This window comes from Bos grunniens, chromosome 23, assembly GCF_055505025.1.
Source record: "Bos grunniens cultivar Pamir isolate PY7600 chromosome 23, Bosgru_T2T1.0, whole genome shotgun sequence".
In the NCBI taxonomy this organism is placed as follows: Eukaryota; Metazoa; Chordata; class Mammalia; order Artiodactyla; family Bovidae; genus Bos; species Bos grunniens.
Genome location: NC_141187.1, coordinates 11,631,994 through 11,647,208, shown reverse-complemented (window position 1 = coordinate 11,647,208; position 15,215 = coordinate 11,631,994). Strand labels below are relative to the sequence as shown.

The 15,215-nt window shown below is 46.3% G+C and overlaps 2 long non-coding RNA genes across 4 annotated transcripts in view; one reads left to right on the top strand and one right to left on the bottom strand.

Moving 5' to 3' along the window:
- Window positions 1-487: 487 nt before the first annotated feature.
- LOC147346679 (uncharacterized) overlaps window positions 488-15,215 on the bottom strand; it is a 60,592-nt gene continuing 45,864 nt past the window's right edge. The window contains exons 4-6 of one of the 3 annotated variants that reach the window (XR_015153106.1): window positions 9,152-9,315; window positions 3,442-3,739; window positions 488-1,069 (exon numbers count right to left, since the gene is read on the bottom strand). This is a non-coding gene — a long non-coding RNA (uncharacterized LOC147346679). Of the gene's footprint in view, window positions 1,070-3,441; window positions 3,740-5,057; window positions 6,148-8,698; window positions 8,896-9,151; window positions 9,316-15,215 lie in introns of those variants that run through there. The other 2 variants (XR_015153107.1, XR_015153108.1) reach the window with 2 other exon arrangements.
- LOC147346681 (uncharacterized) lies at window positions 2,669-6,169 on the top strand. The gene is made up of 2 exons (XR_015153110.1): window positions 2,669-2,775; window positions 5,943-6,169. It is a non-coding gene; the product is annotated as an uncharacterized LOC147346681 (long non-coding RNA).

Genomic DNA, 15,215 nt, shown 5'->3' with positions numbered 1-15,215 from the left:
GCTTTTTAATACACTGTCTAGGTTCGTCATAGCTTTTCTTCCAAGGAGCAAGCATCTTTTAATTTCATGGCTGCAGTCACCATCTCCAGTGATTTTGAAGCCCCCCCAAATAAAGTCTCTAACTGTTTCCACTGTTTCCCCATCTATTTGCCATGAAGTGATGGGACTGGATGCCATGATCTTAGTTTTTTGAATGTTGAGTTTTAAGCCAACTCGTTCACTTTCATCAAGAGGCTCTTAAGTGCTTTTTTGCTTTCGGCCATATGATTGGTTATATAGTACTGTAATAGGTTTATAACATTTTTCACACAAATAATGCATGAAAACAAATACAAAAATAAAACATTTAAAATCTTACAAAACAGTACTTTGAAAAGTATGGGGACTTCCCTGATGGAGGAACAGCTAGATCCCATATGCCGCCAATTAAAAAGATCTCATATACTTCAATTAAAGATCCTGTGTGCTTCAACTAAGACCCAACACAGCCAAATAAATAAATATATTTTTTAAAAAGTCCAGTAGTACAGTACAACAGCTAGCATACAGGGCCTGTCATCGAGGGACTAGGCAACAAGAGTTACTGACTGGAGGAAGGAGGGAACATGGTAGATGGTAGAGCTGAAGGATGGTCAGCCATAAGAGATGGACAGCAAACTGCACTTTCACTCACACCTGACGCTGATGGCACAAGTTCTAGTTCCTTGCTGGAATAAGATGCACATTCGCATCTTTGAAAGTTCATATGTAAGGGACACACTATATTTTTACTATTAAGGAAACAAAGGCAGTATTTTGCAGAGAGAGGCAGTACAGAAGGTAACTAAATTGCTCAAGGGCACATAGCCAGTAAGTGACATAGTTGGGTTTCCAAGCCAGCGGTTATCCTCAGAGTCCAGGGACTTACCCACTCTGCTGTACTGACTCTAGGAGAGCTGGCCACGGTCCACTGAGAGCCTGTCGGATGACGCACAGGATTCTGTTAAATGGATGCAGCATCATTTATTTCATCAGCCCTCTCTTTATGGATGCCTGAGTTGTTTCTAATCACTCGGTACTGTAAGCCGTGCTGAAATAAATAACCATGTACCTTTTGTATACAGAGAAGGCAATGGCACCCCACTCCAGTACTCTTGCCTGGAAAATCCCATGGACGGAGGAGCCTAGAAGGCTGCAGTCCACGGGGTCGCTGAAGGTCGGACACAACTGAGCGACTTAGCTTTCACTTTTCAGTTTCATGCATTGGAGAAGGAAATGGCAACCCACTCCAGTGTGCTTGCCTGGGAAATCCCATGGACAGAGGAGCCTGGCAGGCTACAGTCCGTGGGGTGGCAAAAGAGTCCGACACGACTAAGTATCTATTGAATACACTTCCAGCTGGGATTGCTAGGTGAAGGCTATACATTTGCAGCTTTGCTGATCCTGCCATCCTGCCTTCCGCGGGGCTGCACCACCTTACATGTCCTCAGTTCTCTGTTCCCCTCAGCCTCTCCAGCAGATTGTTATGAAACTTTTAAGTTTTTTTCCAAATTAGCAGGTTAAAAATGATTATCTCAGAATAATGTTAATTTGTACATCTTTTACAATGGGAGAATCTGGGCATCTTCTATGTTCAGAAGCTATTTGGCATTTTGTTTAAATGTGGATGGTCTACACATGTCCTTTGCTCATTCTTCTATTGGGTCTCTGGTCTTGTTCTTACTGGTTTCTAGGTGCTTATGATTTATCAACGCTAAGCCAATAGCATCTACACCTTGGCTTTTTTTTTTTTAAAGGATTTTCTTTTTTAAAAAATTTATGTATTTGGCTTCAAGGCATGTGGGATCTTAGTTCCTCAAACAAGGATCAAACCTGCACCCCTTGCATTGGAAGTGCGGAATCTTAACCGCTGGACTGCCACGGAAGTCCCACCTTTGGCTTTTGGGCAGGTTATTAAGGCTTCTTGCCTCCTTTTCTTCCACGTGCATTGGTTTGCTCTAGTGGTTACAATCTCCCTCGGCTTCCCCTCAAGGGAGAGGGAGCTGAAGCAGGTACACATGGGTGATGGGCAGGTGGGCACCACACCTGGAGCAGCCAGGGGCTGTGAAAAGGTGGCAGCTGGGATCCACTAAGTACCTGAGTCTAGGTCAGAAGAGCATCACAGCCTCTCTAATGGTGGCATTAGGGCCAAAGGGGAGGCCGTGGTGGGGTCGGAGGTGTAAAGGCCACTCACCCTTAAGGGGAGAAGCGCCTGGTCTGGATGGACAGCACGGGAGGGCCCCCCACCAGCACCCCCCGCCCCGCATCTGCAGAGATGAACATGAAGTTGGTGTGTTGCTGCTGCGAGACCAGGACCAGGGATTCCCTTGGCTCTGCAGGTCTCGCAGAATACAACCTCTGCCCCCACAAGGAGTGCTGCCCATCTGCGAAAGAGGTGCGAGCAAGACCTGTGCCTCCCAGCCAGTGAGCTCTCGGGCACTCTGGGACTCTGCTCCCACAAGGGCCAGCCCCCTGCCTCCCCGAAGCCGACATTGTGGGGAGTGGAAGCCGGATCCGCTCTTTCATTTCCCAGGAGGATACCAATTACCAGAGTGCCCCGTGCACCTGCTCAGCTGGAACCCCAGCACACACCACCTGGCTCTATTTGAGATTCCATCCCATCAGGCTTTCCAGTTTGGAGGTCAAGTTTGGGGTTTGGGGAAGGAGGGCCTAGGAGTGCTGGCTAGGGCCCAGCAGCCGCAGCCCCTGGAGCTTCATGAGGGACAACCAGCAGCTCCCTCACCGCGTGCAGTGCAGGTGAGAGCCTGATGGCTGAACCACGCGGCAGCACACAGGGCCGCCCGCCCTCCGCCCCTTCCCCACCTCAGGGCTTGATGCAGATTCTGCTGGCTGACCTCGTGCTTAGAACCTGGGCCATTCCTGGGGCACAAGTCCTGTAGGAAAAACCTTTTCACCTAATATTCTTCGAACACGTGAGGAACAGAAAAGTCCCTTTAAAATTCTTTTTGTTCTTGATTTACAATGTCGTGTTTAATGTCTGCTGTATACAAAGTGACTCAGTTATACATATATATATTCTTTGATATTCTTTTCCATTATAGCTTATCGCAGGATATTGAATACAGTTATCAGTGCTGTAGAGCAGGACTTTGTTGTTTATCCATCTATATATAATAGTTTGCATCTATTGCTAATCTCAACCTCCTAATCCTTCCCTCCTCAAAATCCCCTCCCTCTCGGCAAGCACAAGTCTGTTCTCTGTGTCTCTGTTTCTGTTTTGTAGGTAGGCTCATTCGTGTCATATTTTACATTCCACACATACGTGATATCATATGGTATTTGTCTTTCTCACTGCACTTAGTATGATAATCTCTAGGTTCATCCATGTTGCTGCAAATGGTATTATTTCATACTTTTTAACGGCTGAGGAACATTTAACATTCAGTTTATATATATACATACCTGTTGCTTCCGTGTCTTGGCTGTTGTAAATAATGCTCCTGTGAACATAGCGGTGCACACATCTTTTTGAATTAGAGTTTTGTCTGGGTATGTGCCCAAGAGTGGGATTGCTGGATCATATGGCAATTCTATTTTTAGTTTTTTGAGGAACCTCCATACTGTTTTCCACAGTGGCTTTGCCAGTTACATTCTCACCAACAGTGTAGGATGGTTCCCTTTTCTCCACGCCCTCTCCAGCACTTATTATTTGTAGACTGAAAAAAGTCCCTTTTACTTATCACTGGACTGGAGGTGCTGACTGCAAGAGAATGAAAAGTGAGGGTAGGAGTCAGCATGTGGAAATGAAATAAAAAACAAATTACATTCCAGGAAGATGACAGGCTTCAAAGTTTCAGGTGCTACTGGGGGTTGTGTGTGACCTTAGGTCCTTCAGAGACCGCAAGGGAAATTCCTGCCCGTCTCTCTGGACCTGGGAGGACCCCATCTGTGGTTGATAATGTCTGAAAAATTCAGGGGTTTCCCTCTCAGCATAGTTTTCGTGTTTTCATGGAGGCAGAACAGCCAGAAAGGAGTGGAATTCTTTCCCACCCTCCAGCCAAACACAGGAAAACAGACCCCTCTGACTCAGGTATCATAGTTTTGAATTTGTGGGCTGTAGGTCTCAAATATCACAGAATAGAGAAGCACATTCAAAATGCAATTGGCAGTTGGTCCCTAGAGTTCCTGGAAGTCCTGGCTGCCTGTGCAGGCCTGCCCCAACACCTGCATGACACCGGCACACAGCCTCTGAGCTGTACACCATACAGCTTTTAAAAAATTAATTATTTTATTTTTTGGCTGTGGTGGGTCTTCATTGCCACACACAGGCTTTCTCTGGTTGTGGTGAGCGGGGGCTGCTCTTGGTTGCAGTGCACACACTTCCTGTTGCAATGGCTTCTCTTGTGGCAAAGCATGCACTCCAGGGCTCATGGGCTCAGTAGTTGCTGCTCTTGGGCTCAAGAGCATTGGCTTAGTAGTTGTGGAGCATGGGCTTAGTGGCTCCATGGCATGTGGGGTCTTCCCAGACCAGGGATCAAACCTGTGTCCCTTGCACTGCAAGGCAGATTCTTAACCACTGGACCATCAGGGAAGCCCCAGCAGGTAACTTTTTGTGTCTCCCTTCTGCATTATCAGAGATCTCCCTTGGAGACTCTAAAGTCCTACTGCTATTCTCCACACAGCCTTTTCCTTGCATTCATGCTAGGTATAGGTGTTATCATTAAAATGACATCTCACTCTGCTCTCTGCCTGTCCCTGGCTACTGAGGCATCCTGCCACATGTTTTTTAGTGGATCTGCTCTACTGCAGAGCTTCTCAACTGAGTAGTTTTTCTCTCCCTCCCCAGGGACATGTGGCAATGTCTGCAGACATTTTTGGTTATCACAACTCGTGAGTTGGGGAGGGGTGAGGCTGGCATCTAGTGGGTAGGCACTGGGGATGCTGCTATGTATCTTATAAAGCGCCCACAGCAAGGGGCTGTCAGACCCGAAGTGTCTACAGTGCCGAGGCTGATAAACCCGGCTGCGCTGAGGACTGCTGGGAAGGTTCTTCGTCTTAAAAAAAAATCAATTTAGAGATGCTCTTGACCTGTCACAGGCATTTTATTTTTAAAAATAATTTATTTGTCCGTGCTGGGCCTTCTCTCTAGTTGCGGCACATGGGCTTCTCATTGCAGTGGCTTCTCTTGCTGCAGAGTCCGGGCTCTAGGGAGCACAGGTTCCAGTGGTCGTGGCACGTGCGCTCAGTAGCTGCGGGCCCCCCGCTCCAGAGCACAAGCTCAGTAGCTGTGGCACATGGGCCTAGTTGCCCCGCGGCATGCGGGATCTTCCCAGGAATCGGGGATCAAACCCGTGTCTCCCTGGGTTGGCAGGCAGACTCTTTACCACTGAGCCACCCAGGGAAGCCTGCAGGCATTTCATCTGCCATCTGCATTGCAACAGGGAATTTTGGAATTCCCCCAAATCCATCCTCTTTTCATTTTGTTTATGGTATCTTTTGACACATAAAAATTAATGCAGCCAAATATGTGCTTCACTTTTTATTACAGTCTCTGAGTTTCCTGTCCCGGCTGAGTCTCTGCTACCCTTGTTCAGTGCATATGGTTTTCTATTTCCACTTCTGTTAGGGTTGCTATTTATTGTTCAGTTCATTAGGCCTTAATCCATCTGGAACTGATTTTTGTGATGGGTGGGAGGTGAGGGTCCAAATACAGATTTTTCCAGACAGAGAGCCAGTTGTGGTTTTATCTTACCTCAAATTGGCTAACCTTTCCCACTAAATTAATGTCACACACACACATAGGGCTCCCTCTTCTTTTCCAGGGATACTTGTCAATCTTTGGTTAGTACCATCAGATCCTGATTATGTGGTTTTGTCCACAAAGGCCAACTCTCACTTCTATTCCTTTTTTTTCCCCTTAAAAAATTTTTGGGTCAATTCAGACATTTCTTCTTCTTTCTTAGGTCTCCAAATAAAGAACGGATGCCTCTTCTTCCTCCCATGCTGGGTTTTGTCGCTCCGCCTTCTGTTTGTAGCACAGCGCACTTTTCGTCTGTGTTGCTGGTCGGGACTGTCACGAGACAGTCATTGGTTCCTGGGGTCCCTCCTGCCAGCTTCACTCTGTGCCCTGTCCCAAGCAGCAGCATGGTGCCTGGCACGTGGCTGGAGCTGGAATAAATGAAGGAATGCATGATGCATATCTCTTTTTTCCCAAACACGAAAACTAGTTCTCTCTTTTGTGTTGTTTTGGGACCTGGTGGTCAGAGGCTGGCTTAGTCCTTGTCATTGTCAAGGGGTGGCCTCAGACAGTCGTTTCTCTCCTCTGCTTCGGTTTTCTTACCCGTCAGGCTGGACCTGATGAGCCCTGAGCACCTTCCACTCTCACGCAGCTGGGGGCAGGAAGTGATGAAGAGCTCTGGAGAGAAGCATCGCAGGCACAGTGCGAGGGCCTCCATACTCTTAGGGGCCCATGAAAATCGCACAATTTCTTTTAAAAATCGGAAGAAACGAAGTCATACCTTTTAAGTCATATGATCTGGCTTTAAATCAGTCATACACCCTTAAGTCACATGACCTGGCTTTAGGTCAGATCAACCTAGAAAGGGGCGGGGGGAGGGAAGAGGGAAGAGGAAGAGGCTCAGATGGGAAGGGAAGAAGAAAGTCTGGGGAGAACTCTTGAGAGAAAGGGCACAGCGCCCACCAGACGCCCACCAGAATACTACCGCTTTTGCCTGCTCCATGTTCACGACCACAGCCGCGTTTTCCAGATGTCAACACGCATGCAGGCCTATAGCTTAGAAACTGCAAGCCCAGGAGTCAAGCCCAGCATTTCTGGGCCGAGCCCCGCCTCTGGGGAAACAAAGGGCAGTCACACCGCAGACTTCCTCTCAGGCTGTCCAACCACTGCGCCAGCCGACCAAGCTGGAAGTGTCCGCGTCGGGTGCTCACGGTAGACCTCTGGGCCCTCTGTGAGGCGAGGCAGTTTGGGCCGGGGTAGAAGCTCCGGGTACCCAACCCCTCCTCTCTGGGCACGTCCCTGGGATTCCACCAGCCCGGGCTCCAGCTCCTTTCCCAGCCTGGAGGGCCAGCCCGAGAGCTGCGGGTTGGCTCTGCCGGTGCTCTGGCGCCCTCCAGTGGCCATCTGCTCTAAGGCCCGCTCTCAGCCCTTCCCCCTCCCTCCCTCCTCAGCCCTGGGCGAACTGCTGCCTGATTGCTTCCTCCTCTCCCTCCAAGCACAAAGAAGTGACCTGCAGTGGGGGGTATTTCTCTCTCAAAGCCTCCCAGGTCACTTGCCCCTCCCTAGCCCACCCCACTACTTTAAGTCAGTGAGTCAGCTTTAAATCAATCAGCATCCCCTGAAATCACATAAGCTGGCTTTAAATCAGTCAGTCACTATGGAGAAGAGAATGGAGATGCCCCAAAAACTAAAAATAGAGTTGCCATGGGATCCGGCAGTGATACTCCTGGGCATATATCCAGGGAAAACTGTCATTCGAAAAGATACGTGTACCCCAGTGTTCATACCAGCACTAGTTACAATGGCCAGGACATGAAAGTAACCTAAATATCCGTCGACAGATGAATGGATAAAGAAGATATGGTATATAACTAATATGGAATATTACTCAGCCATGAAAAAAGAACAAAATAACGCCATTTGCACCAATGGGTGGACCTAGAGTTTATCATACTAAGTGAAGTAAATCAGAGAAAGACAAACGCCATATGGTATGACTTACATATAGAATCTAAAATATGACACAACAAACTTATTTAAATAAAAAGAAATAAACTCATAGACATAGAGAACAAACTTAAGGTGAGCCAAGGGGAAAGGAGGGAGGGATAAATTAGGAGTTTGGGATTAGGAGATACGAATTATTATACATAATAAATAAACATAAGGTACTACTGTAGGAAAAAACAGGAGGAAGCCCCCTCCCCCCAGTGTGTGTGCACACACTCTCATATTCATATCCTCTCTCTGACACACACATACACACACACTCACACCAGCCCAGGCACTGACTCTGAGGTCACAATGAGAACAGGATGCAGAAAGCAATTACACTGCCAGGTATTTTGATAATACAATTTTTGAAACCGCTAGCTGAAAACAGTTAATGGAGTAACTAAGATAACTTGACCTAAAAGCTTTGATTTAAAATTAACCTGGCATGTGTATACTGTCTAATTATTCTCTCCTATGATCTACCCTCTCATTAAAGTCAAATTTCTTTGCGAGAAATTCTGCATTTTGCCCCGTGATTGGGAAGAAGCCACACTCTCACCTGCTGATGGCAGTGGAGGGCTATCAGAGGAGCTGAAGGGGACCGGCGTGTCCTGCCTTCTCAGGTGCAGGGAGATCCATCTCTGCAACAAACCACACCCTCCTTCCCACCTTTCCCTTAGGGAAGGACCGACAGAAATCTAACCAGCATCAGCTGAGGACCCCAAACGACTAGGTGCCTAAGTGGGAGGGAGGTGCCCATGGGGCTGGAAGAGGCACCTCAAACTCAGAGAAAACTCAATAAGCTGGCATCCAATTCACTTCTGCACCGGTGAGAAAGCCCAGGCCAACGAGGGAGGGGCCTGCTGGAGACCAAACACCAAGCCGGTGGCAGAGGTGGGAACAGAAACTGTTTTCACTGCAAAGCTTCTCTTGCTGCGCCCGCCATCACCTCTCCTTCTAACTCACGGTTTGCTGGCACATTCCCACCTAGCAGAGCTCCAGGCGTGGTGTATGGCTCCTGGCATGGAGATGCTGTTGGCTGGACCAGGCTTCTGAGGCCACGCTCCAGGGTGGCCCCTGGCTGTTGGGCGGTTTTCTCTTGTCTGCATCTCTAGCCAGCTGCCTGCTAGGCCCTTGACCAATCTAGGATTCTGCGACGGGGTTGGGCACCTGATGAGGCTCACCTGTGGGAGGAGGGTCGTGGCCAAGCCTTCTGTTGGCAAGCTCTCGGCCAGTGTCTGAACAAACGGCATCCTTTCTGTGTATGGAAACCCTCGGAGGTACCGCGATACTGTTTTTTAAACATAAGCCCCACTTGGCATATTTAGGAGATAAAGAAATTCCCCCATTAAAGTTCTGGAATGACATGCATTTAGAATGAGCAGGAAGACACAGTATGCTCGCAGATGATCTATTATTGGGGGACTTTAAAATTCTCACCAGAAATCATTCACCCTCTTCACCCTCTTGGGCATCAGCACAGGCAAGGCTTGGCTGCACTCTGCCTTTATCCCTGTGATTTCTCTTGAGTCTTTCCTTCCAGGAGAAATCTCTGGCCTCTGCAGGGACTGTGAGTGGTGACAGGTAACTCTGAGGCTGAAATGCTGGAAGAAGACAGACAAGGTCTGCAAACATTTGGATAGCTGGAGCAAAGGAGATTTCTCCATGGAGACATGTAAACACAAGTACAAAGGCCCGGGCTAGGGCTGGCATGAAAGGTGGCCTGACTGAGGATCAGAGGCCAACTCAGGAGATGCCCTGAGGGGCCTTCTGCCGAGGGGGAGGGCAGTGGCTGCAGTTCCCGCTGGGGGGGTGGGGAACACATGGGGTCAGGCCTTTTCTGACTGATCCTGGGAAGCGGGTCAGCTCTGGGCTGATAAGCCCAAGGCGGGTCTGGGACTGTGTGGCCTAGTCAGGAAAGGGTGGATCCTGGCAGTCCAATGGTTGGACTCACTTTCACTTGGGTTCAGTCCCTGGGCGGGGAACTAAGACCCCACATTCTGTGTGGGGTGAGGGTGGGGTGTGCAAAAAGCAAAAAAGGAAGGGGATATCCTGAGTTCCAGCAGAATCGTTGTGGGGAAGGTTCTTCACAGGAAGCCATTTCTCAGACACAGAGGGTGGGGAGATTTCTAGATCTTCAGGTCACCTTCAACATTGCTGAGAGGCAACGGGCTGTGGAGGGGACAGGAAGGGCAGACGCCCAGACCCTGGGCTGTGACAGGTTGGAAGGAAACACAAATGCATCTCAAGGGTCAGAGAGGCAGGGCTGCTGCTGGCTGATCGGGAAACGCAGGCTGCGACCTCCCAGTTAAGTGGAGTCCGTGCTCCCAGTTGGCAAGCCTGCAGAAGCCATTACATTTGGAAAATCAAGCTGAAATGGAGCCAAATAACCCATGACTTCTCCAAAAAATAGCTATAGAATAATTAATTGGAAACCACATGCAATCAAAAGACTGTAGACACAAACTTTACAATTTACACCAAAACTCACTAGAAATTGTTCACAAACACATTTAAAAAGCAAAAGGATAAAAACTGTTAGATGAAAACACAGAAGGAAATCTACATAAACTTGGGCTTGGTGAATTTTAACACAAAACCTCAACAGCCTATTCACAAAAGAAATAAAGTTTTGAATACAGACTTTAAAAATTTAAAACTTTATGAAATATTCATAAACCGAAAGACAAGTCATAAATTGGGAGAAAAAAATATTTGCAAAATGCATATCTGATAAAGAATTGGTACAACTATAAAGCAAACACCTTCATTACAAATGAGTAAAGATTTGAACAGACACCTGGCCAAAGAAGATATACAGACAATAAATAAGTGGACAAAATATGATCAGCATTGTATATACCGTTAGAGAATGACAAATTAAAACAAGAAGACAGGGGCTTCCCTGGTGGCTCAGTGGTAAAGAATCTGCCTGCCAATGCTGGGGATATGGGTTCAAGCCCTGGTCTGGGACGATCGCACAGGCTGTAGAGCAACTAAGTCTGTGCCCCACAACTACTGAGCCTGTGCTCCACGAGAGGAGCCGCTGCGATGAGAAGCCCACACACCACAGCTAGAGAGTAGCCCCTGCTGCTGCTGCTAAGCCGCTTCAGTCGTGTCTGACTCTGTGCGACCCCATAGATACCCCTGCTTGCTGCAAATAGAGAAAAGCCCACGTAGCCACGAAGACCCAGCACAGCAAAAAAAGACACAACAAAAATCTTAAAAACAACAAAACAGCCCACCCCTCCTAGGGCTGCTAACCTCCTCCCAAAATGGCAACACCGCTAACCGGAGAAGGAGGAACAGCAGCAGCCCTCCTTCACTGCGGATGGGACTCGCATCCGGCCTCCTGAGACACGGGCGGCAGTATCTTCCAAAGACAAACAGGTCTCACACCTTGAGAGCCACCCTTCGTGCGTCCAGTAATCGTACAACTGCTTGGAAAAGCTGTATCCAAACAAAAACAAGGATGCTATTACGCACAGAACCTCTTCTCATGTCTGAACCTTACAGCAATCAGGATGTCTTCAGGAGATAGTGCATAAGCAAATTGGGGTTCCTCCATGTGAAGGAGAGCAGAATACGACACCTGAAATACGGGATTTCAAGAGAACCTAAAGAGAGCTAAACCATTTTTTAAAAAGAAAATCCATGTTGGAGGTTCACACTTACCAACATCTGATGTTAGCACACAGAAATACTGAACAAGACACTGTGATACTGGCATGAAGATACACATATAGATGAACGGAATGGGATAGAGGTCCCAGCGATAAACCCATTTGTCTTCGATGAATGGATGTCAGACTACAGTCAACAGCAATAAAGATGGGGGGAAGTGGGGGACTTCCCTGGCTGTCCAGTGGTGAAAACTCTGCACTTCCACTGTAGGGGCATGAGTCTGACCCCTGGTCAGGGAACTAAGATCCTGCATGCCACACAGCCAAAAAAAAAGAAAAAGAAAAAAAATGGGGGAAATGGTGTTTTCCACAAATGGTCCCAAGTGATTGGCTATCCACAAGCAGAGGAATGAAACTGGACTCTTACTTCATACCACACACAAAAAGTATCTCAAAACACACAGAAGCCTTAAACGTAAAAAGTAAAATTTCACTTAGTCCCTTGTATCCACGGGTTCCACGTCAATGGAGTCAACTAATGCCAGATCAAAAAATATTTTAAAAAAAAATCAAAAAAGTTTCAAAAAGAAAAAGTTAAATTTATCACATGCCAGCAACTATTTCATAGCATTTACTTGTTTTACAACATTTGTATAGCATTTATATTGCATTAGTTCTTAAACATAATCTAGGAATGTTCAAAGTATACAGGAAGACGTGCCTAGGTTATTTGCAAAACTCGATTATTTTATATAAGAGATTTGAGCATCTATAGATTTTGGTATCTGCAGGGTGTCCTGGAACCAATCCCTCATGGATGCTGAAGGAAAACTGTGTAAAATCTCCAATAAGACATGGGGATAAATCTTCAGAATCTTGGATTTAGCAATGGTTTCTTCAATCTGACAGCAAAGCACCAGCAACCAAAGGAAAACAGCTTTCCTCAAAATCAAAAACCTTTTTTGCATCAAAAAATGCAATTTAGAAACTGGAATGACAGCTCACAGAATGGAGGAAAATAATTCCACATTATATATCTGATGAGTCTTTATCCAGTGTGTATCAAGGACTTTTACAACTCATCAGCAAAGACAGCCCAGTTTTAAAAATGGACAAAGGACTTAAATAGACTCTTCTCCACACAAGACATGCAAATGGTCAACAAGCAGATGAAAAGATATGATGGAATGCAACTTATAATCACAATGCAATAACTCCTTCACCCACGTTAAAGTGAGTATAATCAAGAAAATTAAAAATAACATATGTTGACAACAATGCAGAGACACTGGAACTTTTAAACCTTATTGTGGAAATTGGAAAACGATGCAACCTGTGTTTACCCTATGAATATGCAACTGCCATATGGCCCAACAACTCCACCCCTGGATACAGAACCCAAAGAATTGAAAACAGATGTACACATCTATTGAAAGCCGCAGTGTTCGCAATAGCCAAGAGAGATCAACAACACTAATGTCCACCAATGGGTAAATGGATAAGCGATACGACGGCTGAGCCATATTATTCTGCCAGAAAAAGAATCAAGGGAAATGACACCACCTCAGTCGAAAATAGTACGGCAGTTCCTCAAAAACTTCAACATAGAATTAACATATGATCCATCAACTAACTCCACATGAGGGTATATACCTAAAAGATTGAAAGTAGGAAATGATATGGTACCCCCATCTTCATAGCAATATTAATTACAATAGCAAAAGATGGAAGTGATCCAAGTGTCCATCAATCAATAAATGTGGTATACACAAAAAGCACTGAAAATTCAGCCTTAAAAACAAAGGAAATTCAGACACAAGCTACAACATATATGAAAAATGGTATGATTCCACTTAAACAAGGTATCCAGAGAAGTCAAATTCAAAGACAGAAAGTAGAATGCAGTTGCCAGGGGCTGAGGGGAATTCGTATCTAATGGCTACAGAGTTTCATTGGTGAAAATGCAAAAGATCTGAACATGGATGGTGAGGAAATTTGTACAACAGTGTGAATGTGGTTAATGCCAGGGAAGTGTGTACATAAAGTGGTTTAAATGGTAAATGTTAGTACATTTAATCACAATAAAAAATGAAGTACTAATACATGTTACAATACAGAAAAGGCCACCCAGATCTTACTAATAATCCATCAAGGTTGCGATAATGAGGAAAAGTATCCTCATGGTTCCAGAAGAACAAACAGGATCAGAATGAAGAGAGGCATTTCCCGAGAGCCAGGGCAGCTGGTGAAAGTTGGAGTGGGCCTGCGGATTGGATGACAATGTGGAAACCACAATGATTTCCTTATGTGAAGGTCTCGTGCTCGTTCCCTGGAAGACTGTCATCATTCTGGGCAAGGCACATTGGCGTGTTTTGTGAGCAGCGGCGAGAGTCAGTACTTTGTACCACCACTGAAGAGTTCCTGTACATTTGAAATTACTGGTAAATAAGTTACTTTTCAAAACACTCGTGTCAATAAAAGGACAGAAAACAACAAGCTTTGCTATAGAGGCCAAGGCCCGCCCAGATCCTGCTCACCCAAAATGATGACGCAATTCACCTTTATATGACTTCACGTATTTTAAAAGGGCGCTGTGGGAAGATTATATTAGTAGTCACTGTGTCTTGGGTGTTGTGGATGACCGGGATGTGGCAGAAACAGTGGGATTTCTAATTCCAGCTTTCCGCATCAAATCACCAAAAGCATCTGTTAGGACCAATATATGAGTTCAGTGTAGCTGCAGGAGACGACATCAGTATACAGAAACCACTTGTAGTGTTTCTACACACTAACGATGAGCTATCCGAGACAGAAATCCAGAAAACAATCCCATTTACAAAAACATCAAAAGAACCAACTGCCTAGGAATAAATTTAACCCAAGATGTGAAAGAGGGGCACATTGAAAACCTTAAGACATCGATGAAGAAATTTGAAGACGCAAATAAATGGAAAGATATTCTGAGCTCATGAATGGGAAGAATTAGTAATGCTAAAATGTCCATTCTACCCAAAACAGTATGCACATTCAATACAATTCCCATCAAAATTCCAAGGGATTTTTTGCCAGAAGCTGCGTAAAACAATCCTGACATTTGCACGGAACCATAAAGGACCCCAAACAGCCAAGAGGATCTTGGGAAAGGAGAACAGCAGCTGGAGGAAACTCACGCATTGACTTGAAACCACATTGCGACGTTATAGAAACCACACCCTAGAAACGGCACAAAGAGAAACACACGGGCCAGAGGAACAGAGATCCCGGGAGAGGATCGCTGTGTTGGTGTCTTGGGGACATCTGGAGGAGTTTCTGACAGTGGGGACGCAATCTGTCCATCTTTTCCCTCCTTGGTAGAAATCGCCATGTGACATGAGCCTCTCTAAGAATCCTCCCTGAATTGGCACCTGAGGGAATCAGAGCTGAGATTCAAGTTGTCCTCACAGACAATAACACAAGTGTCACTTCAACAAGATAAAATTTAAATGCTATCATCGGGAATTCCCTGGCAGTCCAGTGGTTAGGACACTGCTTTCACTGCCAGGGGTGTGGGTTCAGTCCCGGGTCAGGGAACTAAGATCTCATAAGCCCCTTGGCACGGCTAAAAGAGAAAACAGGCTATTATTGCCCTCTATTCCAAACACGAAGAGGGGGAATGTCAGCAGGGCAGGGGCCTAGTGTTTGGAGCTGTCTGATTTGACTGGGCCTGTTCATTTGCCCTCAACTGGCCTCACACCCACTTGAGTTACTGGCGATGACCAAGCTGAATCCAGACTTGCCAGTAGGAAGGACGCTGATGGAAACTTTCCTATTGCCTGTCTTTTGGTTTCTCTGCATTTGCTGGTCAGTAGGCTGTGTCACTCCCTATGGTGCCAGATTTTTAA